This window comes from Lissotriton helveticus, chromosome 6, assembly GCF_964261635.1.
Source record: "Lissotriton helveticus chromosome 6, aLisHel1.1, whole genome shotgun sequence".
Taxonomy (NCBI): Eukaryota; Metazoa; Chordata; class Amphibia; order Caudata; family Salamandridae; genus Lissotriton; species Lissotriton helveticus.
The window spans coordinates 48,681,193-48,708,186 of NC_136067.1; the positions used below are offsets into that span (position 1 = coordinate 48,681,193).

Sequence of the window (26,994 nt, forward strand, 5' to 3'; positions counted from 1 at the left end):
AACACAGGATCCTTACTATTAGTTTGCAAAAAGACTTAGTGCCAGACGTTAATGACTGTACCACTTGGGGTGTGATTTTTGCAGCAGTCTATACATGTTGCTTTGGTACCCCGTCAATGGCTGTCCTACCCTCCCTGATCAAGCGTTTTCAGGATGAACAATGTCCGGAGGCGGCCGTGGAGCTGGGTATGCGACTTGTGGGAGCGTTTGACATGGTTCGCGATCTGGTCCTTGCTAATGTCAAGGGAGATGCAGTGAGCTTCCAGGTGTCTAATGCTTTGCGCGATATTCCCAAGGCCAAGAAACCCAGTCAGTTACCGAGAATTATTAAGGAGGCTTATAAGACTGTTGGCCGTAATAGTTTTGGTGTTAAGCCTTTTGCTAAAAAACAAACACAATGATGACTGCCCAAAGGTTCAGAAACAAAAATGGAGTAAGAACAAAGAACAGGGGAAACAGCAACAGAAACAGGGGTCCCATCCTGCTTCACCTACACCTGCCTCTACTGAGCCTACATATGAGTTGCGTGACTGCGCTACGATTAAGTCTCCTGATAGATTTCAGGTCCCTGAAAAACGTTCTCCTTGCTCTTTGCTTGAAACATTGGTACCAACCACCGGTGGAGGTGGCGGTGGCAGAGGTCAAGGTGCACAACAGAGCCGTGAGCAGCCTCGCAAGGCTGACAGAAAAGGCAAGCAGGATGAGTCACCACGTCAGAGGCCCCAGTTTCAAAAGAAGAAAGTTGCTGCAGTCACAGCGAGACATGCCACAGATAGTGAGAACGCAGCTTGGAAATCTGACATGGGCGCTGACACTTTTGGACAGTGCTGCGGAGATTACCATGATTCGAGAGGTGCTGTGTCCACTACTGAAGGTGACAGCGACTGAGACCTTCGTTGTAGTAGAGACAGCTGACACTAGAGTGGCTCCCCCTGATAGACTTTAAGAAATTGTCCTTATCATTGAAGGTGACATAGAATGTACGATAAAAGGTGTATTTAGCGAGAATCTTTCTACTACCTATGATATTTTGTTGACGGAGGTCGACTGGCCCCCACCCTTTGTCTTAGCTGCTCCCCAAGGGGAGGGGGTGATCCTCCTTAGTTTCACGCATACCGTGGTCAAAAGAGCAGGCGCTTTAGTTTGCAGAAGATTGGGCTAAGGCGCTTGCGCCGGCTTTGTACTGTTCTCATTTTGGATGGGACAAATTTTCCCCTCGACATGAGATTCCTTTGCGGTCTATGCCACAGCCTCAACTCCAATACCCAATGCGGCATGAAGCGAAAGCTTCTGTTGCAGAAATCCTTGAATAATTGGAATATCAAGGTGTCATTGAAACCTGTGTGTCTCAGATGAATAACCCTCTTTTTACTGTGACCAAGCCACATGGTTTGTACCGTTTGGTCAGTTGGATTACCGCCACTTAAACTCACATTGTCGTACGTGCGCGGTTCAGAATAATCACAGTTCTGCTCTTGTGGATAGTCTCGTGCGTAAACATTTCAAAATAACACTTGACATATCCAATGTTTTTTTTGCCCACAATCTGTCCTCTCTTAGCAGACAATGGACGACTTGCAAACAGCGCCAGTTTCGCTATTTGGCTACAAGAATAGTCCAGGCGTCTTTGTCGCCCGCGTTGTCTCTCTCTTGGAGAGACTCAACGCAGATGCATGTTCATATGTGGATGATATCTATTTCACAGACCACAAATTATGGCCACATCTGTGTTGCGTTGACCGCATAATTTTTCAGTTTGTGGACTTCGGTTACAAATGTAACTTTGCAAAATCACACATTGCAGAGTACACAGTGTTGTTCCTGGGCTACGAGCTCAGCAACGAAGGTCGGGGTTTAGCTCCTCACTTCCTGGAGAAATGCGCACTTTTGCGAGCTCCCACAACACTGAAAAAGCTAAAATCTTTACTGGGCCTTTGAATTTCGGGCGTACCTATATTCCTGAATATGCCCAGCGTATCAAGCCTCTTTAGCTTTGATACAACCTATTTTCTCCAAATCGTGCCGGCTGCCTGAACATTTAGCCATCTTGCAATCTTTGCAGGCTGACCTTCTTGAATCTAAATTCTTGTCAACTCGTGGCAACCACACCTACCTGGTGATAAGAATCGTACCGGGGTGGTGGGTTTCACATACCTCACTATTAATGAGGGTGACACAGTCCCTTACAAGTCACACTTGTACACTTTGGCTGAGTTGCGGCTTTCCACTGTGGAAAAAGCTTTGACTGTAGTGCAAGTGGCGATTCTTAAGGAACGTGCACAATCGCAGGGAATACGCATTTTGTTTCTTACTCCGTATCCTGCCTTGGAGGCAGTGACGAAAGCCAGTGTACCTAATTCCTAAGCTTTGCACCCACGGTGGATACTATGGGCCACGTCCCTTACATTCCCGAATGTCATGTTCATTTTTGATTCCTCACTGCAGACACAAGAGTACTTGCAGTATGAATTTGCTCATCCTGCTCCTCTGACTATGCACCCACTTGAGGATTTCTGTTGTATCATTTATACTGATGGAAGCGCGCAAACTGCTACGTGTTCAAAGCACGTATATTTTGCGGCCTGCGCAATTGTGGTTGGTACTATGGTGGATGGTGAATTCAAGTCCGATGTCGTGCATACACAGACATTAGGGGACTGTACCGCCCAGTTAGCAGAGCTTCCTGCTCTGATGCTTGCATTGGAGTACGCCGACCCTAGTGTGACTACTCTTATTGTAAGTGACTACTGTGCTCAATCATACAATAACAATCTACCCTTTTGGACTCAAAATGATTATTGCGACTCCAAGGGTCGCACAATAAAACATAAAATGATCTGCGTTCGAGTGGCTGGACTTAAAGAACGATTGCCACTCGTGTTTGTAATTCATACTCTTGGTCACCAGCGTGTTGGAGTTCACGCTGTTGGCAACTCTCTCGCAGACGAGGCAGCAAAGACAGCGGTTGCAACATATGCAGTGGCAGCGTTTACACATTGCAAAAGCAAGATTGATGATGACATCTTGGCAGCTACTGCCGCAACAGAGAAGCGAGGTAATTACCCGAAAGGTTTCCCTTCTAAATACTCCTATCATTTAAGCCCTGATAAAGTTCCTTATGTGAGAATTAACGACGTTGGTGACAGGTTAATACCCAACGCAGACCCCAGACAGACTTTGATTACAGCAGCCCACGCTGGGATGGCTTAATCGCATGCCGGCGTGTCAGCTACTGTATCTCTTCTCCAGTAACTGTACTATTGTCGAGGGTTTGTACAAACATATGCGTGATTATGTCCTTTAATGTGATGTTTGTCAGCAAATTAAACCTTCTACAGCTGCACGCCCGCTCCAAATACAGTTGTACATATCTAATAAACCACTCGCGTGTGTTTATTTAGATCACTGCGGTCCTTTCTCATCTGATACTGCGTATAAGTACATCTTAGTAACAGTTGACTCTTGCACATGCTTTGTGTGGCTATGGCCTCAAAGGAGTACTGATTCCAGAACTGTCATAAGGGATTTGCGTGTCTTTGTGGGAATTTTTGTGTGTGGCACCTTCCATTTTGACCAGGGTCCAGCATTTGCCACTAAGGCATACAATAATGCCATGAGTTCTTTGGAGGTCCAGTCCAATTTTCATCTCCATACAGGCCGTAGGGTAATTCAGTTGTGGAGCGAATGAACCATGACTTAAAGCAATCCTTGACAGCAAAGGTATTAGGCACTGGCCGAGACTGGCTAACCCACCTCAATAGCATTCAACGTGCACTAATAATCTCACTAGAAGGTCTCTGGGTGGGCGGACCCCATAAAAAATGCTCTTTGGCATCAAAATGTTTGTCCTGGATCTTAATGGTCTAGACATGGCGGCAGCAGCCGCATCCTTTGACATAGATGACCAGTTTAATGTTTTGCAGAACCTACACAAGACCAGAGATAGTCTTGCAAAAGAACACTTGCCCTCCACGCCTGATGCTGCGTTGCAGATTCCGGTAGTCGTCTGGCTACCCCAAGTTGGAGAACTGGTCCGATAGAAGATCGACAACAAGAAAGAATTCGGTCCCTCCTATCGAGCTTCAGTTCCTGTGCTTGGTGTGCAGGTTACAAGAACAGCCATTTTACCTCCTCTTCCTGGGCGAAAGGGGAACAGGTACATCTCCATTGAAAATGTCAAACTACACAGGGTGGCCGATTCTTAATAGTATGACGCCTGCGGTTTCATGTCCAGCAATGGTGCAACACTCTGTTTTGGTCCAGGATCCTGCAATCGGGCCTGATGTTGCCATTGAGATGAATACGGTTGTGAATCCTTAATTGAATACACCTGCTGGTGATCCTCTTGATGATACTGAATATACTTACCCCACTGACCTGTTTATGCCTGATTTGGAGACCCCTGTGGCTAATCAATCCTGTTTTTCATTTGACACTGGCTTGACCACATCTAATGCCCCTTCAACAGTTTAGATTTTTGCTACCTGGTTTTTTGATTCATCCTTGGACTTACATTTGGTTGGTGCTTTTTTCCATATTTTTATTCATGTCCATCGGTTTTGTGGTGTATTTTTTTCGTTTTGTAAATGGACACTATGTTCAAGAAAGAACTTCAATTCAACTAATTGATGGAACTTTGGCTCCCCACTCCTCTTCGCACATCATGAAGAGGGACCAGATATTTGTGAATATAACTGCTTGGCCCGTTTTAGATGGGATTGTATGGGATGCTGTAAAGTTCCAGATTCATGGGCCCTCAGAAGTTATTAATCTTCCCAATGTACTCCGTGTTTCTATGGGGGATGTGGTTAAACAAAACATTCGCTCTGATGATTGGGACGTCCAAGCCGTAGAGACTTTATTTTCTGATTTGAAATATTATGCTGCCTTCAATGCTGAGGATTTATATTTAGAATCTGCAAACTATGGTGATTTGTACTGTTACCAGCATTTTGGCAATCACTTTCTGCATAAGACAATTTTTTTAGAAATGTGGTTAGCTACACACAGTGGGAACATTGTCCCGCACCTGTTGAAGGCAGCTCCAAAACTCTTTTGAAAAAATGTTCTTACTTCACTGATTTTAATCAATCAAACCCTAATGCATTTTATTTTAAGATGACTGAGAGTCCTCTTCCAAGGTTAGACTTACCCACTTTAAATTACTGTATACAAAGTCCTTTATTGACCAGTTGGCGGATGGGGGCTATGAACTGTGGAAAGATACTGTTGATCTTAAATCTGTTTGGGGTTCTAAAAGTTGGCAAGTACAAGGCACAGAGGCATTGCATCATGCTTGTCTCATCCCAAACCATATGTTGTTTCTGAATACTACTATTTCACAAACCACCTGCTTTGGATTGGCTACTTCTAAAAAATTAAATGCCCTTTCATTTCCTGATTTGGGTGAATTTCCTGGTTGGGATAATACACCAGTTCTTCCCTGAGCGATTTACATGCCCTGTTGAGTAATTCTTCATTTAATGTTTTCGGCATTAATCCCGAAGGCTAGTTACTATGGCAAAGTGGTGCATATTCCTGCCAGTACCGTTTTCTGGGTCTGACCCCTGGTTATAAAGAGGTTAGGGTTGAGCCCGGTTTTCAGAGTCAACATTCAATCACCACATAGAGTTGGCTCAAACACTCCACCTTAGCGTCAGTTAAACTGCACTTGTCCAAACTAACGGATGCTGTTGATTTGAATGATTTCGTGAAAGGGCCTGCGGCAGGCAGACTGAAAAGATGGATTTATGCTGTCTATAACGATGTTTGGAAAATGTCTCAAATTGAAGCTGCTTCTAGGCTTAGAGATATTGATCAGGCCAATTTAGGAAAAGTGCTTGCTGTTGTAGATAATAGCATTAACACCCTTTCTGCCCGTATTTATACCTTAGATAACATTGTTTCATCTGTTGTTGATATTGTACGAGAGGACGTTGCTGTTCTGTACCATGGACAACACCAGTTGCGTTCTATATTGCAGTTTGCATGGACTCTTCAAACGTTAAAAGCAGGGCGGGTGCCTTGGGATTACATGAACACAACATCGTTATTTTTGCCTTTTAATTTGACTGTCAAAACAACAATTTATTTTGATGAAAGATTCTACATTTTCCCTACTGCATATTGAAAAACTGGAACCGTTGCACAAGTTACTACTTGTGTAACGATATATCTGTAAGAGACATTAGTTAGTATTAGATTCCTTACCTTAGAATATCCCCAGGCGTCAGACTGGTTCCGGAAATTTTTGCGTAGCAGTACCCTTGCGCGTCGGTAGGCGTCGTCTGCGGCTCCGCGTCCGTCGTCAGCGTCGTGGGCGCCGTGATGACGTCGTCGGAGTACTTAGACGCCGCCTCCGCGTGCTGATGTCAGTTCTTAGACACAGCTTTTCCGCGCCAGAAACGCAGAGCCATGTTAAAAACCAACACTGGTGCCATTGAAACTAGGGCCCTGAAGGGGACAACCCTAACCCTAGATATTGGTTCGCAGAACGGGGAGGATGGGTGGGTCGGTAAGGAATCTAATACTAACTAATGTCTCTTACAGATATATCGTTACACAAGTAGTAACTTGTGCATCTGAAAGAGACACGTTAGTATTAGATTCCTTACCTTAGAATAGATACCCCAGCAATACCAACCCCGGTGGTGGGTCTGCGAACCAATAATCACACCAGAAAGTCCCAGGGGACGGAACGGCCAAAGAAGCCATCCCTCCGGACTTGACTGTCCAGGCAGTAGTGTCTTGCAAACGTGTGCAGCGATGCCCACGTAGCTGCCTGACAGATGTCTTGTAAGGGCACACCCCTGCCCAGGGCAGAGGTGGTCGCCGTCGCTCGGGTAGAATGAGCCCGCAGTCCAACCGGGGGCTCCTTCCTAGCCAAGGAGTAGCATGCCTGGATACACAGGATGATCCACCGGGAGATGGTCCTCTTGTGCACCGCTTTCCCCTTCTTAGCGCCCACGTAACCAACAAAGAGTTGGTCATCCACCCGGAACTGGTGTGTGCGATCCAAATAGAATGAGAGCGCACGTTTTGGGTCCAGACGGTGGAGCCGCTCTTCCTCTTTAGAGGGATGCGGTGGCGGGAAGAAGGTAGGCAAGGTGATGGACTGCCCGATGTGAAAGGCCGTGACAACCTTGGGCAGGAAAGAAGGTTTGGTACGAACCACTGAGGAAAAGTCAGCCCATAACGCACCTGATGCCCAGGCTGCTGGCGCAGGACGCCTCTTAGTTTCCATCTTGAACAATCACAAAATAAAGAGACGGGCGCTGGAAGCAGGAAGACAAGAATAGAGTTTTATTTCTCATGAGGAGAGCCTGTCATTTCGGACACTCGCATAGTGTCTTCAGGAGGTGCTCTAACAAGTTCTCTGGGGCTTCGTCTTTTATACACATGTTTATGATGCACAAACATTCCTTATTACAATAAAGACGCTTTGAAGTAGGAAAAAGGCATGCTTGGAATCCCAGCTTCAGGCCTATTCCCATACCAGTCGCTCAGATGTCATCCTCCCCTCCTGAATGTAACAAGAGAGAGATTGTGATCTCTCAGCCGGACATTCCTACAGGACACGAGGGCAGGAGGGGATGATCAGGTCAAAGGTTGGTCAGGTGATAAGGTCGGACACTTCGGTTGGTGTATCACGGTTTTGTTATGCTGGGCAGGGAAAAGGGGGATGTACATCCACGAGGCTTGGTCTTAGGACTTGGGACCGGGTCGAGAGGCCAAGTGCAGCCGGGGGGGTTGTCAGCTGAGGGGAAGGGTGTTCTTGGGAGGAAATGGGGGGTGTGGGTCAAGTAGGAGGGCTCCTTTTAGAGCAGGGTCACGTAGAGGGAGAGGGTCTTGTGGCCGATGCATGAGCAGTGCGCGCGGGGAGGGGTGCCGGGAACAGATGGGCAGAGAGGCCATGGTGTCTAAAATGGCTGTCGTGTACGTGTGTGCATGGGTCTATGCTGGTGAGATAACACAGTCAGTGTTTAGCGATATCCGTTCTGCTTACAACAAGGGGTACAGTGAACACAAATGAACGCCGCTTATGTACATATACATTGCCATTTTCAACAGTCGCCGCTTTTTTACATAAGCAAGTTCAGTTCTATACAGTCGATGCGATAGGCGGAATGCGGTACATATGATTTTACATTTGTTGGGTTATTTATACAAGTCTAGAGATCGGCATAATACTTAGTCGGAGTCAATCAAGAAAAAAGGTTCCGAAACATTATAGAATCAAGTTCAGACTTTCTCTCCGGTGACATCAACATACAGTAAGAGTACTCTGATACCTTCGGGTCTTATCAGTGTTATAAGAAACTTTTGGAAAACTAAATACATGAGTGACCGATGAAACATTTTAGAAAGCAATACAAAATGGCTGAGGGAGGAGTTCAATTTGATACAAGCAATTTAGTCAAGGGGGTGAGTAGAAAGTTCAGGAAGGGGGGTTTTCGTCACAATGTCTTTTTAACAGAGTCCGTCTTCTTTTGCTGGCGCTGTTGAGCACCGGCGGTGGAGCTATAGGTCCAGCTCGTATTCATCCTTATGCGTTGCAGGGTGCGATCAGTCCTCTGCTGTTAGATCACAGTCCTGTTTCCTAACTGATCTTCTTAGGGGTGCCTCATGCTGGGCACCTGCATGTCTTTCTTTTTCCGTGGCAAAACCTTATTCTATAGTCAAAAGTTATGCGAAAAGGGTGATGTTGTTGAATAATCAAGGGGAGAGAGGGAGGAGTGGGATCAGATCTTTGAGCACACCAAGGGACCAAAGGAGCAAAGGATGACTAGCAGGCAGGCCCATCAGTCGGGCTCAAAAGGGACGGGGACTTCAGGCACGAGTGGGTCAGCAAATCGAGGGCTTCAAGGTAGCCCTTCATTCCTTAATCTGCCGAGTTTGAGAGTGGTGCCTCGTCCCGCGTCTCTTTGCTCTGTGACTCCACCTTTGGTCGCGGTCACACGTGCTTCATGATCTGTGGCCAGGCTGTGGGTCACGTCCAGCTCCTCTCCTCCGGTTATTGTATCTTTGAATGGGTACAAAATAAGTTTTAGAAAAACTGGCAGGAGAAGACATTTATACATCTCAATTCCGTCCCCAATCCTATGTAGGTGGGGGATAAGTTCATCGGTCACAGTCAGAGGTCATCACTTATGGAGTATGTAGGAGGGCATTACCATTGAATTCATAAACCTGTTTGGCGTTCATTCGTGACGTATGTGGAGAGAAATTGGACTTTTATACACAGTGTATTATATCAAACTCAAAATCGAGTCCTTATGTAGAGACTCGCCCTTTTTCTTTTTTTTTTAACCCAAGTACCGACAATCTTACATTTCCCTAAAATAGTCTCACAGATTTAAATATTATTTTGATTGGTGAGGACAGTCAGGACAGAGTGAAAGGCTTCCTCATACCATTTCATAAGTTATATTATTTGAGTGAACACTTTATTCTATTATTCTATTGTTATATGACGTTTGGACTTGTGGCATAGGAGAAATATGTTAAAGGCAATAGACCCAGATGTTTTAGATGTGCGCTGTTATTTCGACACTGGGATCCACACTTATTATGTTTTATATACACTGATGTATTTGGGAACTTTGTGCTTTACTGTCACCTAGGAGGTGCTAGAATGAATAAGATTAATTTTCTCTTACATAATGCTATACGCTTACACTTTTACTTTTGGTTTATACTTTGTTCCTTTTGGATTACAGCCCTGATGAAGTTGTTGTTACAACGAAACACGTGTTGGCTGATCCATTCATATGATTGTTGCTGACAAAGAATCTACATTGTGTGAAATTATATTGGATGTTCTTTTCACAAGACTGATCTGAATATAAAGACTATTGTGAATTTGACGGGTTCGAGTGTCTTACTGATTAATGGACAATATCGGATTTTTGGAAATCCTATTGTATGGAAGGGTAATATATGGAATTACTTTATAGATAAATTTTGCTCGGCAGGAAACTTTTGTTTTAGTGTTCTCCTGAAATCAGAAGACATATAACCGTTATTGATCTCTTCCTGTATGCTGCGCATCCTTAGCATCCTAAGCTCTTTTTACCCTTTTCTTTCCTTTTATTGTCGGCTGCCTTTACTGGTCTTTGTGGTTGTACACACTTACGCCTTTGACAACCAGTCAAGAACTAACCTGGTCGGGCTAAATGCGTTTCCAGGCGGAGGCAACAGTGGGTGTCAGTTGGGAGAACAATAGGGCAGCTCTGAGTTTCCGGTCCATGAGGGTGTGGAAAGGATGTAGTAATTTCTAAACACTGACAACATTCCTAGTCCTCCAAACTGAGGGTACTAGAGTAAACCTCACCTCAGAATATTCTCTTAAACCTTCCCTATTTAGTTAAGTGTAGAATGCTTAATCATAAGTGCACGTCATTTTTGGTTGTATTATTCGGGGTGCCAAGCGAAGTCACATTTTGTATTTTTCGCTTCAGGCTGTCCTCTCAAGCGACAAGTTCAGGGTATTGTTCGCTCATCGTGTGTAGGTACCATAATCGAACGCCTTTTTCCCGTCTCTTCGTCCGCTAGATCACCATTTTCTTTTTCGTATTTTAATCGGCGTTCCAATGTGACCTGCAGAAAGAGGGAAAAGAAGGGGGGCGGGGGCAGCATTTAAAAACACATCAGCGCGCATAAACCCGAAAAGGCTTTTACTTACTACATACTCGGCCTATCTCCACGGAACGCAGTCCTTGCCAACTCGGCATTTAAGCCCAGATGGACCTTTTAGTGTGGGAGAGATGATTATCGGAAGCCGGTGGATAGCATAGGTCACCTAAGAGTGGTATTACGGATCGTATGTAGGGAGGCCAGGTGGCACTCCTTCGGGGCGACTCAGGGGTATTTTTAGCACAATTTCCTGATACAGGTTGCATATAAAGTATAGGCTGAATTCCAGCGTCTTTTTAGCGGTTGATTTGGGCTGTACAAAAATGTGCAAAGTACATACAACAAAAACCTGGACCATTCATATTTGCAATATTTTTGCGTACTATACTTTCTAACCCTTAACTAATCGAGCTGAGCCATTTCACCTGTAATTCAGTTATATCGGAAACAGTGGTCAGTTATTCGAGACTTACCAATTCACACGTGACAACTACGTACGTTTTTCTCCAAAAATCTTTAATAAAAATGTCGGTGCATAAATACAGGCCTACAACCCCGTGGGCCGGCCAGAACCGTACATGTGGGAATACTTATTAGTGGAAAACCTAATGGAGTCGGTGGTCGTTGATTTCATACTAAAAGTGCGACAAGTGCAATAAAAACCATATCGAAACTTCAGTGTGAGCAAGTATCATAAGTGTTGAAATTTGAACTTTCAATAATCATGATGCGCCAAATTTATCAACAATTCATTGTCCGAATGTTCAATCAGCACCCATCTCACTTCAATTCATTGTCCGAACACATAATCAGTACCCATCCCATATCAATTCATTGTTTTTAAAAACTGTATACATATTTCATGTCATGATATTTCATGACACCAAGGTTGAGCAATCGGGGTACAACAAGGAGTTGAAAGTTTCATTTGTACCAGCGCCATTTTGGGTGCAGCCAGGCAGACCCAGGCATAGTCAAAACCTCTACCAACTCGTGGTTGGCCCAGAGCCTCTTTCGGCAGTCCAAAAAGTTCCGTTAAAGGACAACAGAAAGGGATCGGCAGTATGAACCATCAGTCAAAGGGGGAAGGGAGGCAACATTTTTCCCTACCGGGTCATACTGGGTTTTTCACCGGAACTGATCCGAACTGTAGTCTGCAGGATTTTAGTCATTCAAATTGAGGCTGGCGTCAGCATGGGAGTGCCGACGTCCCGCTGAGGTACCGGGTTTTTAGGAAACCGGTGGTGCCAGGGGACAACACCCGAAGACCTCTGAGTTCTCCCTTGTTCCGGACCACAGAAACAAGAGTCTTCTAGTCGCCGTCAGAAATCAAGTTTTTATTGGTAGCTACCAAGTAACACGTGTCCTAGAAGCACGACAAACACGGGTCATGTATTCTCAGGAGACTGTACGTGTTCGTTTTTACAGAACCAGTCTTCTCCTTTTATACAGAAATAATGGCTTCAAGCAAGAATTCTTGAGTTTATGATATGGCTGTAAACATATTTCTGTAATAATACAAAGTGCGGCGTCACGTAAGCAAACCCACATTTTAGATGTCCAGTTCGTGACAGATTACCCAGCAAGATCCGGGACTCCCATCAGATATCGATGAAACACCAATAAAGGCAGGTACCACCCAGTCATAAAACTGGCCATAAAGAAGAAGTATGGACAGGTGCATGTTTGTAGAAAGCATGTTCTGTATGGGGTGAATGGTTTGTGGAATGTTATGTGTCGATAGTATCGTATTCGGCCACTGGGCGGGGAGCCGCCCAAACAGGTTTGGCTTAAGGCAATGGAGTCAGTTTGGACAGGTCAGGGGGAAGTCAGGGAAGGTGGACGTGTCCTTTTGGATCAAGCTCGACCTTTAATTGACTTAACATGAGGGCAAGAAGTAAGATGGATGCCGTTCACAAAATGGAGTCTAAGGGATTGGGACGGGAACTACGATTTAGGGGTGTTGGCTACCCTCGATTGTCACGCAAATACATAGGAATGATGTCCTAATCATTATCGGTTCACGGACACTAAATTTGTCATGGTACGTTGATATTTTGTGACACGGGTATTGGACCTCGATATTGAGATAACAATAGGGTCCATATTTTCAGAACCACAGACCCTCCTTTTGCCCTTATGTAAGGCAATAACTCATGTTAATCCGAGTCCAAATCTGTATGAAGGAATTCGTGGAGATGCTGCTGTAACATCATCCTGTTGCTTAGTTCGTCCCTTGACGCAGGCTTCCGTACACATGAAGTAGCACAGAGGCCACAGAGTGCAGGAGCGCACTGGACAGATAGGCAGAACATAAACAGAACTGTTAAGATCATCCCAATGAATATTAGCGTTTTCCATCCCCAGGCAGCGATCAGTCCCCAGAACCACCCTAGCAAGGACCAATCCCCTTTCTCAACGTGAAGGGAACCAGATATTTCATGTAGTTTAGAGATGGCCTGGTATACTGTTGGTGCATTATCAGGGATGAATATGCAACAACTGGATTGGATGACTCTACACACACCACCACGATCGGCGAGTATGATATCAAGGGCAATTCGGTTCTGAAGGGTCATAAGTCGATCCGACTAAAGCTCGGTTGTCAAATTGCCAAGTGCTCCGGCCGTTGTAGTCACGGCGGATTCAACTATCCTTGCTAACTGGCGAATATTCCTGCTGTTCACCATAGGCCCCCAAAACGGCAGAAAACCTTTTGTGAAGTCAGCGAATTCCTGACCCGCGGTGTCGTCTTTACTCACGACACCTCTAGCTGTCCTTGTCCGATGGTAATCTGCTCGGGCCGTGTAGGTAGGAGGCAGCAGAAATGAGAGGAAGCACGTGCCTGAGAAGTCAGGGGGTAACCATGTATAGGCTTGGTCGTGGCAGACGAAATACGTGCCTTTGGCTGCTAAAAGTATAGGGGAAGTTCGGGAGCCGAGCACATATGTTTCTGTGCAAATGCTCTTTCCTAACTGTGCAGTGGGATCTCTACCAATACCTTGTAAACATAGGTGACCTCGGTGGGGCACTATCCAAACTGGGCGGGATTTCTTTGCTGCCTGGCTCTTGACCAGGTAAACGCCATGTTTGGTTACGTTCCAACGAGTGTATGGGGTCAGTTCGTCTTTGGGGATAGTCAGATATGTGTCGAACTCTCTACTCATATTTCTTATCCCTGCTATTAGTGCCTTGTTACTGGAATCGCTTTCAGTGGAACGGGTCGGGTATGGTTCTAGGGCGAATAGGAACATGGTCTGAAAAGCCCACAGAGAACCATAATAACTAAATGGCAGGATGAAGTATGGGATACCCTTATCCGTCGTGTGCGGCATGAGTCCGCATATCCAACAGTTTGATGTGTTCATTATAGACTGGTGTTGGTGTAGGAGTTGGATGAAAGAGTTATTTACAAATTCGAGCCTTCTGGCAGACTCGTGTTCAGGTAGAGGGTGAAAAGAATGTGGTGAGAGAGTGGGAGAAGGCATCGGCAGAGTGTCATTTGAGAGTAGGGAAACTTGAAATACGAATAGAGCATAACCAATCAAAAGCATCACAGTGCTACACAGCATTAGAACACATATTATTAAAAATCTTTTCTTGGACAGTATAGTACACAATTGTTTTTCAAAGTTCGTAAGTTTGACAGGTCTCTCTACCCTTGGAAACTCCATCCTCTACTTGCTGCCCGCGGTGGTAGGTTGATTCTGCCAGGGAGCGCGCTCCGTTCGGTCCGGGGTGACTCCCTCGGACCAACCAGAACCGTGGACCTAAAACTTCCTTGGTTGCACTCCCCACACTTCAACCGCGACCCTAGCAGCAGAACCGGATGGCGGTTCGAAAATCAAAAAATGAGCTAGTTCCCTGGGACGAGAGAGCTGGAAGATAAAAATAGTTCTTGGGGAAAAAGGGAAATCACATTAGATCAAGGTTTTATTAGTCCCTGGGGCTGGATCTCAGGTTGTATCGTCGCTTCTCAGGTATGGTGTGGTCTTTAAACAATGTCTCAGGTTCGGTAGTGTCCAATTGCATAGATGGTGACACACGTCCTTGCAAAATACGATCACTCTCCTTTTCGGTACCAGTCTCTTTTAAACGTGCATCGCTGAAAGGGATGTAACGAGGTACGGATTCGGTCTTAGAGTCGGCAAGTCCTTTATCGACCCACCGGTCGTATGGGAGGGGCAGAGGGACCCGTTTGCAATGGGTCCCATGCACCCAGTTCTTTTTGCCGTCCACCCGAACCGCTGATCTCGTGGAAAGAAGTACCAGGTATGGTCCGGTCCACCTCGGCTGTCCGTTGTTGGTGCGCTGGAAATTCCGCACCAATACCCACGTACCGGGTTTGATTGTATGACCTGGATCGTCAGAGGCTGGCGGAGAGGAACTGTGAACCTGTTGGTGTAAAACACACAATTTAGCTGTCAATTCGCACAAATAATCAAGCAGTACGGGGTGTTCTATTTCACGGAGTTTCTTTGGTCTTGGCACGCCCCAGACGTTGGCTGGGCGGCCAAACACGATCTCGTGGGGGCTAAGACCTAATCTGGAATGGACGGTCATCCTAGTTGACAAGAGTGCTAGGGGCAAGGCGTCAGGCCATTTAAGACCTGTACTGGCTTGGATCTTGGCTAGCTTGAGTTTCAAAGTGCCATTGTAGCACTCTACTAATCCAGCTGATTGGGGGTGATTTGCAGCGTGGAATTTCTGGTGTATGCCTAGACATTCACACACTCTCTTCATCACTCGTCCTATGAATTCACTTCCATTATCACTCCAGACAATTCTAGGCATACCGAATCTCGGGAAGAACTCTTTGACAAGGGCTTTGGCAGTTGTCATAGCAGTATTGTCTTTAAGGGGGTACGCTTCCACCCACCTTGAAAAAGCGCAAACAACAACGAGCACATACTTTAGATTGTTGCACCTTTCCATGTGAATGAAATCGAGCTACAAAACCTCGAACGGATACGTAGGAGGCGCAAAGTGACCAGCTGGAGTTGGAGTTCCTTTACCGGGATTGTGTTTTAGGCATATCATACAGTTTCTGACCACATTTTCTGCATATTTTGGGATATTGCTATTCTGCCATACTGGGGCCAATAGCTTACATATTCCTTTCGAACTGATGTCTGCCATGCCGTGAGCCATTGTTACTACTGCAAGTACGTATGCATTAGGTAGTAGCCATCGCTGGTGTTCCGATAATTCGACCCAACAACCATTCGCATCCAATCTACCCTTACTTTCTCTCCATTCATTCAACTCATTCTCAGTTGCCTCAGCTTGTATGCATTTTACGCTTTCAATGGTGTCCTCACACATTCCCACATCATTAGTACATCCAGCGGGACCCGCAACATACATTCGACTCATCGTGTCCCTTGCGGTCTCTTTCGCAACCTCATCTGCAAATGCATTCCCGCGGCCAATATCGTCTTGAATTTTCTTGTGTGCACTGCATTTCATAATGGCAACCTGTAGTGGCATGGTCAGTGACTCAAGGAGCTCATGAACTAGCTGACCATGTTGTATCTTTGCACCATGTGAGGTAAGGAAACCACGTTCACGTCATAATCTCCCAAAACTGTGAGCCACGCCAAAGGCGTATTGGCTGTCCGTGTACACATTCACTCGCTTTCCTTTTGCTAACACGCATGCTCTGGTAAGTGCAATGATTTCTGCAGCTTGTGCAGAGTTGTGGGAAATACGTGCGGTCTCTACAATGGTGTGTAATGTTGTTACAGCATATGCAGCAGTCGTTTCACCATTCGGTAACTTGAAACATGAACCGTCAACCCATAAAGTATCGTTGCATTCAGGAAGGGGAGTGTCCTGTAAGTCTACTCTCCCTTTTGTCTCTTCTTCTGTCCTAAAGCAGCAGTCATGTTTATCACTCTTGTCTGTTCCTGTCGGAATGGGTAATAACGTTGCGGGATTCAGTGTATCACACCTCTTTATGTGGATGTGGCTTGCTAGCAACGTCAGTTCGTAACTGGATAGTCGAGCACTAGTAAGGTGTTGTGTCTTCGTCCTGTTTAGTAAAATGTCTACTGCGTGCGGAACCATAACGATCAGAGTATTATTCATGACTAATCCAGCGGATTGTCGAATGCAGACAGCTGCTGCGGCGGTAGCCCTCAGACAACTTGGTAGTGCCTTAGCCACAGGATCCAGAGTTGCCGAAAAATACGCGCATGGGCGCTGTCTGTTCCCAAAATGTTGTGTTAAGACTGATAATGCACAACCTTCCTTCTCATGGACATATAATGTAAAAGGCTTACTGTAGTTGGGGTTTCCCAACACAGGGGCTGAACACAATGCATCACGCAATTTGTGAAAACTCGTCTGACAATCTTCAGACCAGGGCATAGGATTGGGCGTATCTTTACGGAGTAGTGCCAGCAAGGGTTTAGCTAGCAGTGAGAAATTCGGTATCCATTGTCTACAGTACGATGTAATGCCCAAAAAAGCTCGAACTTCTCTCTGTATCCTTGGGGCACTTAGTTCTGCAATTGCCTGTATTCTTTCTGGTGTCAGTCTCCTTCCCTCCTTCGACAAGATGTGACCTAAGTAGGTTACTTCTTGTCGGCAAAATTGTAGTTTGGAAAGGGAGACTTTGTGCTTCATGTCACATAAGTGATGCAATAATGATAACGTAGCTTTCTTGCAAATTTCTTCAGTGTCCGCAGCGATCAGCAGATCGTCTACGTACTGAATCAGAGTTGAACCACTTTGTAGAACAATCGTGTCTAGTTGTGTTTTCAGGGCCTGACTGAATATGGATGGACTTTCGCAGTAGCCTTGAGGAGCGCACTTGAAGCGGAAGCTTCGTCCTCCTAAATTAAATCCGAAAATATCTCTACTCTCCTCGGCAATCGGGATACTGAAGAAAGTGTTCTTCAGGTCAATCACCGAGAACCAATTTGCTGAAGCTGGAACCATTGTCAATAAAGCAGTAATGTCGGGGACGACTGGAAACTGTGGGATAACTATCTTGTTTACTTCTCTGAGGTCAATCACGAACCTATACAAAGGGGGTTGTGAAGGATCAGTACGTTTTAAGACGGGCAAAACCGGACTGTTGCAGACATTTCCTGTCGTTTCTTCGATGACGTCTTTATCAATCAAATCATGAACAATTTTCAACAATGCTTTTTCGCATTCGCTAGATATTTTGTATTGTGGAATACGTGGCAACTTAACGTCGGCTTTCAACGTTATGACATATGGTGTTATCTCCAAACGACTTACATCATTAGAACCATTAGCCCAGAGTATATCAGGAAGTGACAATAATTCATTTGCAATATTTTCCTTTGATAAATACATCGAAGAAATGACCTTCTTGCCTAAAGTAAGTTGTACTCCCGAGGGAGAACAGTACAAGGTCGCATATAACCTTTTTAGTAAGTCCAAACCTAGCAAATTTTCACCACAACCTGTTGTCAAAATGAGGGGTGCTTCTAATTCGCATGGGCCAACAGAGAGAGACATAGGACTAGAGATCGGTTTTCTAACAGGGGCGCCAGAGAAACCTACTGAGACATTCATTTCGCCAGACAAAGGTGCGCCAGGAAGTTTCGAGTGCATGATAGAACTTTTTGTGGCACCAGTATCCAGCAGAAATGGCTCTGACACTCCTGAGGCTATTACCTCGACATAAGGTCCATTCTGATCTACCGGAACTGAGACAACTCCCTCTCTTTGTCCATGGCTGTCCTAGCAATCGTTACCCTCATTTTCGTGTTCAGCTTAATAGTCGTCAGCATAGTACTGAGCTGATTTAGACGATGAATTATTCTGTTGGTCAAAGCTATTCATGGACTTCTGAGGCGGAAAAGAAGTTGTATTCTGAGTGAAATTTCCACGGCTTCTACCTCTAGGGGCATGTTGAACACCTCTCCCCCTTACACCTTGACCACCGTTTAAACGTCGTGCAAGAGCCGGACAATTATCCTTAAAATGACCCTCTTCTTTGCAATACGCACATTGATTCGGGCCATATGTAGGACGCTGGTGGGAAAACTCGTTACCTTGCGCGTTCCTCGAATACTGCTGTCGCAGTTGATAGTCGGGCTGACTAGTCGTGCGAGGCGGATAGGCCTGCTGGAGGAGAACCTTAGTTTTCAAATCTTTCGTCTTTTTATCTGCCTTGTCTAGCTCGTCTTTACGCCTATTCTCATAGTACTGGGCTGTAGCTAAAATCTGTGCTGACGTAGAGACAGCCCTAGCACTCTCAGAGTCTTTTAGTTTATTACATAGTTCAGAGAGCAAATTATGTACGAACTTGTCCACAAACAATCTTTGGCCACCCTCGGTAGCCATATCTTGGCCACTGTGGTCGGTGAATGTTTCCTCAAATCTCGTGAAAAAGTCAGACACATTCTCATCTTTCTTTTGTTTACATGCTGATAGCTTGTCCCAATTTACGCGTACTTCAGGCATTATTGTCTTCATGTACGCTATAATTCTACCGGGAAGTTCAGCTATTAACGGCTCAGGTTTAAAACCACCGACTTGTCTAGCATCTGTAGTCGCAATGTTCGCCCATGAGTCACCTAGTTCCTGATCGTGATCCATATGACGTATCTTGCTCCATAAAGGATGTGGAACAACGTTCCCAAATAACATGTCTACATCTGCTAAATTCATTATACATGAGCTTGCAGTTTGCGATAACTCCTTATAATACCCAGTTGGGTTCTTACGAGGGTCAGGTAGTGACTGTTTGAGTGCTAATACTTCCGATCTTTTCCATGGGACATGTACCCATACACGCTGGAAATGGGGCAGAATTGGTGGATTAGCATTCGCATCACCTTCCCTCCAAACAGGAGGAACCTCTCTCATGGGGTACTGTTTCGCTCTTTTCCTACTAGACGTACCACATTCAGACGATGACCCAGAGTTACCACCTGTGCTTCGATATGATAATAATACCTCAACTGCTTTGTCGACATCGGGACCTACAATCATGCCTTCCCCGAATTTAAATCGTATACTACACAACTTTCTACAGTTGCTCTCTTGACCATTATCTTCCAAATCCTCACACAGAAAAACACACATCTGTTCAAAAACATATCTTTGCGTCGGTTCATCCCATTGACGGAAAACGTTCATGACGGACTCTACATCATATCTGGCTGTATCCAGAGCCCAATTCCGTGCTAACTTATTCAGGCATTCCCTCTCTCGATAATCAGGCATTTGGTTTCGTAACTGTCTTAGTCCCGTATTAGGGGTCGTTTTAGGCGACCGAAAAAGTGGTGAAGGAATGTTAGTAATAATGCTGGCCGTTTTATGCCAGACGGAAGGTGAAAGTGGAGGAATAACTGGTGTCAGAACAGAGTCACGCAAAGCAGAAACAGAAGCGTTCGCAGAACTAGTATCGGAAGAAATAGAAGGTGCGCTAGGCGAAGTTGTAGAAGGAACAGTAGGAGAAATAGATGTGACTGGTGAGCCTTGAGGAGGCTGCACTAGAGAAATAGAAGCCAGCTGAAGAGTAGCTGGTGAGTGCTGTAGAGGAGCTGGTATAACAGCTACCAGAGGTGCAACTAAAGGTTGCGGAGGTGCTGTGGCATTTTGCGCATAGGGTGGTGGCGAACTCAGCAAATGCGCCATTAATGGATCTTTCTCACGCTCTTTTACTGTCTCTTGCTGAAGAGATGGTAAAACAGGATAGCATTTATCTATTGCCATTTTACGTTGCCTATGCAACTGCTCACTTATTCGATCCTCTTCGTTGTCTTTAAATTTTATCGCGGCTTGTATTACCGAAATACCCCTTTCCCTCTTATTCTTCTTTTCTAGTTTAATTGCCTTTTGTTTGGCCTCTTTACGCCATAAGCGGAAAGAGTCAAACATTGCCGGTCGGGCTTTCTTTTTGAACAGTTTGATCTCTAGGTTATCTAGAATTTCTGAGTCGAAACTACCATATTGGGGCCATTTTAAAACACCATCTTTACGGGTGTATTTTATCCACACTTCATTATATGTGATAGGACCTACGCCATGTTTCACATAGAGCTCATACGTTGGAGTTCCAATTGGAGGAACCGGACACGAATCCTCTAATCGGGAGTCCCTATTATAACCAAGACAAAACAAGTTTCCAAGTCTGCTAAAACCAGGCATCTTCGCTCACTAGTCTAGCTTCAAACTTCAAAGGTTTATCTATTATGATATTTCTCGTGAAAACACAAGTCCTTCGGCTTTGGGGCTTGCAAGTGCCAAATCAAGTTGTATCTCCAGGATACCAAAAACTAAGGACAAACTAAGGACTGGGAGACGCTCCACTTATACTTAACTGAAGTATTTGAAGATCGGTGACGTCGCTAGAAGACTCGTCTATCGTTTCGCTCTACCAAGGATCACTGGGTCCAAAACAAGGCGATAGTCAGGGCAGCAGTCCTTCGTAGCCGTCGGGACGCGGGGAACCTCGCAGCAAAGACCTTCGGAACCACGTCGACATACAGGGGTCGCTGAAGTGGCTGGCCGTCCTCCGGAATTTTCACACGAAGCTCCTCACGAACATCTGGCTTGGACCGTCGCCGCTTGATATCGCCCCGAGTTGGGCGCCAATTGAGGTACCGGGTTTTTAGGAAACCGGTGGTGCCAGGGGACAACACCCGAAGACCTCTGAGTTCTCCCTTGTTCCGGACCACAGAAACAAGAGTCTTCTAGTCGCCGTCAGAGATCAAGTTTTTATTGGTAGCTACCAAGTAACACGTGTCCTAGAAGCACGACAAACACGGGTCATGTATTCTCAGGAGACTGTACGTGTTCGTTTTTACAGAACCAGTCTTCTCCTTTTATACAGAAATAATGGCTTCAAGCAAGAATTCTTGAGTTTATGATATGGCTGTAAACATATTTCTGTAATAATACAAAGTGCGGCGTCACGTAAGCAAACCCACATTTTAGATGTCCAGTTCGTGACAGATTACCCAGCAAGATCCGGGACTCCCATCAGATATCGATGAAACACCAATAAAGGCAGGTACCACCCAGTCATAAAACTGGCCATAAAGAAGAAGTATGGACAGGTGCATGTTTGTAGAAAGCATGTTCTGTATGGGGTGAATGGTTTGTGGAATGTTATATGTCGATAGTATTGTATTCGGCCACTGGGCGGGGAGCCGCCCAAACAGGTTTGGCTTAAGGCAATGGAGTCAGTTTGGACAGGTCAGGGGGAAGTCAGGGAAGGTGGACGTGTCCTTTTGGATCAAGCTCGACCTTTAATTGACTTAACATGAGGGCAAGAAGTAAGATGGATGCCGTTCACAAAATGGAGTCTAAGGGATTGGGACGGGAACTACGATTTAGGGGTGTTGGCTACCCTCGATTGTCACGCAAATACATAGGAATGATGTCCTAATCATTATCGGTTCACGGACACTAAGTTTGTCATGGTACGTTGATATTTTGTGACACGGGTATTGGACCTCGATATTGGGATAACAATAGGGTCCAGATTTTCAGAACCACACTGCGGCTACATTTTCATCGTTCCGCGGGCAGTTATGGCAGTCATTCCCCATCGGGGGTATCTGCGGGGGTCGGGGACCCCCCGTGGCTCCTATAGAATCTTCAAGGTCGAGGAGAACTTTTATGATGGTGGGACTCGTTTCTTAATCAACAAGCAACCGGGCCATTCCTTCATGCTGGGCCCGCTCTTGCAGGGTCGACCGCCATTTTGGGAGTTCGGCAGCTACCGGCAATCGCGGGGTCAAATGAGCAGACGGGCTTCAACCTGTCGGGCGAGGCGTCGCAGCACCGCCACAGTGGACGAGACCCTGCTGGGTGAGTGGAGCGTCGCTGCACCGTAAGAGTGGACGAACCCTTTGCCGGGTGCGAGGAGCGTTGGGGGTGCAGCTGGGGAGCCTTCACCTGGGGAGGTGGGAGAGGCTCGTTCGCGCCGCCTCTCCCTCCCGGTGCACCCCACGGCGTCTCGCTTGACATTTGTTATGGCCGGACCAGGCGATGAGGACGAGGGGGGGGTCGGAGGCATGTGCAAGACATCCCCCCCCCAGTGTTGTCGCAGCCATTATTGAAGAAGTGGGGACGTCTGGCACGTTTCGGGCCGGGTCTACAGCCGATGGCGGCCGGACGCTTCTTCGCCCTGGCCCCAGGAACGGGTCCCTTGGTTCATCCGGGGACAGGCCTTGGCGCGTGGTGCCGCCTTCGGGCTATTCGCGTAGTGGTCCTTCCACCCCAGGCCGCCCCTGACTGTTTTTGTAGACTTTAAAACGCCCAAAAACTACTAGAAAGTAGCCCAAAGTAGCCCAACATTGCTACTTTGGGGAAGGAAGGACTGGAACGGCGTCAGGCAGACGGCGAAATGCATTGTGGGTTTCGTTTGTCGTTGCAGCCGTTTGTCGTGTAAATAGTTGCTTAAATGTTTTTTTTGTTTGTTAAAAAAGAATAAAACGTGTTCACCTGTTACTTCGCTATGGTGTTGTATATTTTCTATTATTCGCCTAAGGTTTGTCGTTAATTGGGCGGGGTGGGTGGTGGAGCCAAGCTGTCCCGAAGTCATAGCGTTGAGTTCGACTTTCCTCACCAGTTTCATATTTCCTGAGGGGTTGTTCCCTATGTTTCCATTTCAGCGAGGTTGAAAAGAGATCTCATCAGCGGCCTACTGATTTCACTCAATTCCTTTTCTTTTCCCTAACGATTTTTATATATATATATTTTTTCTCTTATTTGCTAGCATGATACAGCGGCTAATCCGCATTTTTTCTTTATATTTGTCCTTTTGTATTAGGGGTGCCCTCCTGACCGAGCCAGGTGACCTACCTCTAATAAATGGTCCGGGTGGAACTAGTTTACCAATCAGTGGGGAGTAGATAGGCATGACAGATTACAACGGGGGACAAAGGTCCGCATTACCTACCCTTCATTACTTGCAAAGACTAGACAGAACATTTCTATTCCACGTTATTTGCAAACAGAGAATGCCTCAAAAGAACTATTCCTTGAACAATAAATGTCCAGACAATCAATCAATCAGTGGGGAGAAAAACAGGCATGACGGATTACAACGGGGACAAAAGTCTGCATTACCTATCCTTCACTATCTGCAAAGGGGGTGGCAGAATATTTCTATTCCTCCCTGTTTGTAGACAGGGAATATCTCAAAGAGCAATAATCGATAAAAATCGATAACAAACAATCAATGGGGAGAAAGATAGGCATGACGGATTACAACGGGGACAAAAGTCTGCATTACCTACCCTTCACTATCTGTAAAGGGAGACAGAATATTCCTATTCTTCCCCGTTTGTAGACAGCGAATGTCTCAAAGAGCAACAGAGCAACCAATCAATCAGTGGGGAGAAAAATAGGCATGACGGATTACAACGGGGGACAAAAGTCCGCATTACCTATCCTTCACTATTTGCAAAGAGAGAGGAACGTTCCTATTCGTCGCTGTTTGCAAACAGAGAATGTCTCAAAGAGAACCAATACTTCAAGTAGCGACCGAGGCTAAATGAACCAATCAATGAACAATACCAGTATTTTAAATACTGATTTCAAAACAATCAATTAATCAATCAGATGGATAAAGCCATCCTACCAATCAGACGTAAAGACGTCCTACTTAACCTTACCCGGACCGGATCATGTGGGCAATTCTTCGTCTTCCTTTTTCCAGCGCCCCATCGTTCTCTTTCTCTATGTTTTTACCGCAGCATTCCTGTGGGATTCCAGTCAGGACAGTAGGTCACTTGAGAGAGAGGTCCGTTCGGAATCAGTGAAGTTCATTCAATCGGCAGCCGGACGAGGGCCCTCTCAAGGCAGGTATACTCCAATAGTTTAGATGTTCACCCCATCGTCTGGACCTCTCTTACCGGACCTTATGTCGCTGATGGACCCCGCGTTGGGGCGCCAATTGAGGAAAAGTCAGCCCATAATGCACCTGATGCCCAGGCTGCTGGCGCAGGACGCCTCTTAGTTTCCATCTTGAACAATCACAAAATAAAGAGATGGGCGCTGGAAGCAGGAAGACAAGAATAGAGTTTTATTTCTCATGAGGAGAGCCTGTCATTTCGGACACTCGCATAGTGTCTTCAGGCGGTGCTCTAACAAGTTCTCTGAGGCTTCGTCTTTTATACACATGTTTATGATGCACAAACATTCCTTATTACAATAAAGACGCTTTGAAGTAGGAAAAAGGCATGCTTGGAATCCCAGCTTCAGGCCTATTCCCATACCAGTCGCTCAGATGTCATCCTCCCCTCCTGAATGTAACAAGAGAGAGATTGTGATCTCTCAGCCGGACATTCCTACAGGACACGAGGGCAGGAGGGGATGATCAGGTCAAAGGTTGGTCAGGTGATAAGGTCGGACACTTCGGTTGGTGTATCACGGTTTTGTTATGCTGGGCAGGGAAAAGGGGGATGTACATCCACGAGGCTTGGTCTTAGGACTTGGGACCGGGTCGAGAGGCCAAGTGCAGCCGGGGGGGTTGTCAGCTGAGGGGAAGGGTGTTCTTGGGAGGAAATGGGGGGTGTGGGTCAAGTAGGAGGGGTACTTTTAGAGCAGGGTCACGCAGAGGGAGAGGGTCTTTTGGCCGATGCATGAGCAGTGCGCGCTGGGAGGGGTGCCGGGAACAGATGGGCAGAGAGGCCATGGTGTCTAAAATGGCTGTCGTGTACGTGTGTGCATGGGTCTATGCTGGTGAGATAACACAGTCAGTGTTTAGCGATATCCGTTCTGCTTACAACAAGGGGTACAGTGAACACAAATGAACGCCGCTTATGTACATATACATTGCCATTTTCAACAGCACCACTTTGTCCGGATGGACAGAAAGGAAAGGTGGAGTACAAGAAAGAGCCTGGAGCTCACTCACTCTCCTGGCAGAGGTGATGGCAACCAGGAAAGCAGTCTTCAAAGTCAGAAGGCGAAGAGGACAGTTGTGAAGTGGCTGAAAGGGAGCGCACATCAGGAATGTCAAAACCAGGTTCAAGTCCCACTGAGGCATCACAAACGGAACAGGAGGAAACGTGTGAGTGATGCCCTTAAGAAATCTGTTAACAATAGGGGACTTGAACAAAGAAGGCTGATCAGGTAGCCTGAGAAAGGCTGAAAGGGCAGAAAGGTAGCCCTTGATAGTGCCCAGAGCAGATCCCTGCTGGGCAAGAGAAAGAAGGAAGAGAAGAACCTCAGAAAGAGGGGCAGAAAGAGGATCCACAGCCTTTGCTGTGCACCATGCCACAAATCTGTTCCACCTGCAGGCGTATACCGACTTTGTGGAGGGACGCCTGGCTGCCAGAATGATGTTACAGACTTCAGGAGGCAAGTCAAATGGCCTCAACTGTCGCCGCTCAATCTCCAAGCATGGAGGTGGAGACTGGACAGGTTCGGGTGGAGGACCGTCCCCTGCTGCTGCGACAGAAGGTCCTCCTGAAGAGGCAGACGAACCGGGGGATCGACTGACATACTGAGTAGCTCTGGATACCAGTACTTTCTGGCCCAGTCCGGAGCCACAAGGATGACTTGGGCCCGGTCGCGCTTGATCTTCTTCAGCACTCTAGGCAGAAGTGGTATAGGCGGATAGGCGTACAATAGACCGCAACTCCACTCGCGACGAAAAGCGTCTTAGAGCGAGTGCCGCCTTGGAAATTCCAACGCGCAGAACCGATGACATTGCGCGTTCTCTTCGGTGGCAAATAGATCTAACCAAGGCTCTCACCATCGCTGAAAGAGGCCTTGCGCCACGTCCGAGTTCAGACGCCATTCGTGATCCATAATGCACCGACGGCTGAGCTCGTCCGCCCTGGCGTTCAGAGAACCTGCCAGGTGTTGAGCCACCAGGGTCACGCCCTGGCGTTCCAGCCATTGCCAAAGGCGAAGAGCCTCTTGACAAAGGATCCACGACCCCACCCCGCCTTGTTTGTTGCAGTACCACATGGTGGTGGTGTTGTCCGTGAACACCTGCACTACACTCCCCCGGACAGAGGGGAGGAATGCCTTCAGTGCCAGACGAATCGCCCTGAGCTCCAACAGGTTGATGTGGAGCCGGGTCTCCGCCGGAGACCAGAGGCCTCTGATCTCCGCCTCTCCCGTGTGGCCTCCCCAGCCCTGGAGGGACGCGTCCGTCACAACCACGTGCTCCGGTTGGGGAAGGGAGAGGGATCTGCCGCTAACCCAATCGCGGTCCGTAAGCCACCACTGCAGCTGTCTCGCAGTGCCCTCCGAGATCAGGACGTGGTCGGATAGGTTGCCCTGATGCTGGGCCCACTGAAACTTCAGGTCCCACTGCAGAGCCCGCATCCGCCACCTGGCGTGATGCACCAGTAGGATGCAGGAGGCCATCAGCCCCAGAAGCCGCAGCGTCAACCTGAC

At 46.6% G+C, this 26,994-nt stretch overlaps 1 protein-coding gene across 7 annotated transcripts in view; it reads right to left on the reverse strand.

The window, feature by feature from the left end:
• Window positions 1-26,994, reverse strand: part of DNAH8 (dynein axonemal heavy chain 8) — a 10,041,960-nt gene that overhangs the window by 4,610,932 nt on the left and 5,404,034 nt on the right. The gene's annotated exons all lie outside the window — the stretch shown is intronic.